The 3748-nt window shown below is 56.7% G+C and overlaps 1 pseudogene; it reads left to right on the top strand.

The window, feature by feature from the left end:
- Positions 1-1907: 1907 nt before the first annotated feature.
- Positions 1908-3368, top strand: LOC100432296 (keratin, type II cytoskeletal 8-like; annotated as a pseudogene).
- Positions 3369-3748: the final 380 nt, after the last annotated feature.

Raw genomic sequence — 3748 nt, 5'->3', positions numbered from 1 at the left:
GACTACAAGTGCACACCACCACCCCTGGCTAAGTTTTGTAATTTTTTTTTGTAGAGACAAGGATCTCACTGTTGCACAGCCTGGTCTCGAACTTCTGGCCTCAGACAATCCTCCTGACTGGCCAGAAGCTCCAGATGCTTTGGGTCTTCCTCACCACAGGTCCCTTCTTCTGCTTACTGTGTGCCCAGCACTGGAGATAAAAATAAAGAAAGAAAGATCCTGCCCCCACTGCCTGAGGAGCCCCTGGCTGATGAGGTAAATGGGCTGGGCTGGGCGAGCCTTTCAGGGGATGCCAGCAAGAGCCCCAATTCTGGAATTGCCTCCTCCAAGGCACCGAACTAGGCCCTGTTAAAATTAACTCCACCAATTAAAGGCATCGTTAGGAGACAATGCTGCCTGTCTTCTTCTTTATTTTTAATTACAGAGCCTGGCCTAAAGTTGTCAAACCATTTATAATTAGAGCAGAGTTCCTAAGCAGAAGGCCAAGGAACAGGGAAGGGGAAGAAGGGATGGAGAAGACAGGGGTTCTTGGTCTCCCTCCCCAGGCCTCTCTGGCCTGGTCCAGGCTCATCTACCTCTGGACAGCTGTGACAGGCCGCTGCCCCACTAATGGATGGGCTGTCTAGGGAAGCACTCGCTGTCCCTCCCTCACCTCTCCGCGCATACCCTGATTATAGTCATTACGGAGTCACCCTGAGCGATGGGAAGACAAGCGGGTGGTACATCGGCAGCCCGGGAGGCCAGAGGTGGCTGGGGGTGCCGCAGGACTGGCTCAGGCTGGAGAGCAGAGCCTGGAGAAAGCGCAGCGGCTGAGCTCCTCTCCTGCCCTCTCCCTGTGGGGAGGCATCCGTCGCTCCAGTCAAACAGCCCATGGCTGGCACAGCAAGAACAGTGGGAGGGTGAGAGTGAGAGGCTCTAGACAAAGTGGATGCCTCTCAGTCCAGCCTCCAGGCCCCCGCCAGCTTCAGGGCACTCTGTAACCACAGCCAGCTCCTGCACATCTTCCCATAAGATGGTTGGAAAGAAGGCTTGGGAGGGAAGAGGCTAAAGAAAATCCTTGTCCCTACCGGGCAGAGGTCAGACGTGGGGCAGCCTCTAAACTTGGTCAGGCAGAGCAGGGCCCGGGCTCCTGGGCTCCCACCTCCAGCCTCTGCTCCCACCCAGAGGGAAGGGGCTCTGCCTCTCCTGGTCCAGGGCGTACACCAGGGAGTGGCCCAGCCCCCAGTGTCTCCCTGGGCCACAGGTGGGGAGCACAGGGAGGTCAAGCAAGCGGTGAACTGCCCAGCACCATTGCCTCCTCTTACCACATGCCACCTCTTTCTAGCCAGGACCCGCTTCTAAAGCTTCCCCCATCCCTGCCCTCCCATTTCCAAGGTGAGACTAAATTGCTGTTCCATTCCACCCCAGCCTGCAGTGGCCAGTGGCAATGCTAAATGCATCCTGAGCCCTGTGCCTGATGGTCAAGAAACTCCCCACCCTTTTGTGTTCTAGGAAAAGGCTCACTGCCAAGAAGCCCCCTTCTCTAAGATTCCTTGCTTAGGTGTGAGAAGGCCAGGCACAGACACTACTAAGTCTCATCCTTTGTCTCATAACTGATTAGCCAAACCAGCAGCCAATCTAGACAAAATGCCGCCAGCTTGACTCAACCACACTTGAGTCAGGCATCTCTGCCCTGAACTTTGCCCCACCCTCAGCCTGAGCCAGCATAGGAGCTCGGGACGCACTTCTCAATGCCCCCTCCCAGGATGCAGGGGCAAACATTCCTGCGTCAACTGCCAGCCAGACCACCTGCTGGCCCCACTCCCCGCACCTGGCTCCTTTTAGCCTTATTTATTAAAAATAATAGACCAAGAAGCAGCTTCTCCCCTCCTTCTGGAATCTCCGCCTGGTTCAGCCCACCTGCCTCCACTCCTGCCTCCAGCATGTCCATCAGGGTGACTCAGAAGTCCTACAAGGTGTCCACCTCTGAACCCCGGGCCTTCAGCAGCCGCTTCTACACCAGTGGGCCCAGTGCCCGCATCAGCTCCTCGAGCTTCTCCTGAGTGGGCAGCAGCAGCTTCCGGGGTGGCCTGGGCAGAGGCTATGGTGGGGCCAGCGGCATGGGAGGCATCACCACTGTCACGGTCAACCAGAGCCTGCTGAGCCCCCTTAACCTGGAGGTGGACCCCAATATCCAGGCTGTGCACACCCAGGAGAAGGAGCAGATCAAGAACCTCAACAATAAGTTTGCCTTCTTCATAGACAAGATATGGTACCTAGAGCAGCAGAACAAGATGCTGGAGACCAAGTGGAGCCTCCTGCAGCAGCAGAAGACGGCTCAGAGCAACATGGACAACATGTTCGGGAGCTACATCAATAACCTCAGGCGGCAGCTGGAGACTCTGGGCCAGGAGAAGCTGAAGCTGGAGGTGGAGCTTGGCAACATGCAGGGGCTGGTGGAGGACTTCAAGAACAAGTATGAGGATGAGATCAATAAACTTACAGAGATGGAGAATGAATTTGTCCTCATCAAGAAGGAGGTGGACGAAGCTTACATGAACAAGGTAGAGCTGGGGTCTCGCCTGGAAGGGCTGACTGATGAGATCAGCTTCCTCAGGCAGCTGTATGAAGAGGAGATCTGGGAGCTGCAGTCCCAGATCTCGGACACATCTGTGGTGCTGTCCACGGAAAACAGCCGCTCCCTGAACATGGACAGCATCATCGCTGAGGTCAAGGCGCAGTAGGAGGAAATCACCAACCACAGCCAGGCTGAGGCTGACAGCATGTACCAGATCAAGTATGAGGAACTGCAGACGCTGGTTGGGAAGCACGGGAATGACCTGCGGCGCACAAAGACTGAGATCTCCGAGATGAACCGGAACATCAGCCGACTCCAGGCTGAGATTGAGGGTCTCAAAGGCCAGAGGGCTTCCCTGGAGGCCGCCATCGCAGATGCCGAGCAGCGTGGGGAGCTGGCCGTTAAGGATGCCAACGCCGAGCTGTCCGAGCTGGAGGCCGCCCAGGAGCGGGCCAAGCAGGACATGGAGCGGCCGCTGCGTGAGTACCAGGAGCTGATGAACGCGAAGCTGGCCCTGGACATCGAGATCGCCACCTACAGGAAGCTGCTGGAGGGCGAGGAGAGCCGGCTGGAGTCTGGGATGCAGAACATGAGCATCCATACGAAGACCACCAACAGCTATGCAGGTGGTCTGAGCTAAGCCTTTGGGGGCCTCACAAGCCCCCGCCTCAGCTACAGCCTGGGCTCCAGCTTTGGCTCTGGCACGGGCTCCAGCTCCTTCAGCAGCACCGGCTCCACCAGGGCCGTGGTTGTGAAGAAGATCAAGACCCGCGATGGGAAGCTGAAGTCCTCTGATGTCCTGCCCAAGTGAACAGCCATGGCAGCCCCTCCCAGCCTGACCCTCCTGCGGCTGCCCCAGAGCCCTGGAGGGAGGCTGCTGTGCTGGGGAGCACAGGGAACAGGAGACCCACCTGAGGCTCAGCCCTAGCCCTCAGCCCACCCATGGGGGAGTTTACTGCCTGGGGACCCCCGTTGCCCATGCCTCCAGCTACAAAACAATTCAATTGTTTTTTTCTTTTTGGTCCAAAATAACCTCAGCTAGCTCTGCCAAAGAGTAATAATATAATAATAATAATAATAGGCTGGGTGCAGTGGCTCATGCTTGTAATCCCAAAACTTTGGGAGGCCAAAGCGAGCGATCATTTGAGGCCAGGAGTTTAAGACCAGCCTGAGCGATATAGTGAAACCCCA

This window comes from Pongo abelii, chromosome 9 (assembly GCF_028885655.2).
Source record: "Pongo abelii isolate AG06213 chromosome 9, NHGRI_mPonAbe1-v2.0_pri, whole genome shotgun sequence".
NCBI classification, from domain to species: domain Eukaryota; kingdom Metazoa; phylum Chordata; class Mammalia; order Primates; family Hominidae; genus Pongo; species Pongo abelii.
The sequence above is the reverse complement of the archived record's forward strand: the minus strand, read 5'-3'. Positions and strand labels throughout refer to the sequence as shown.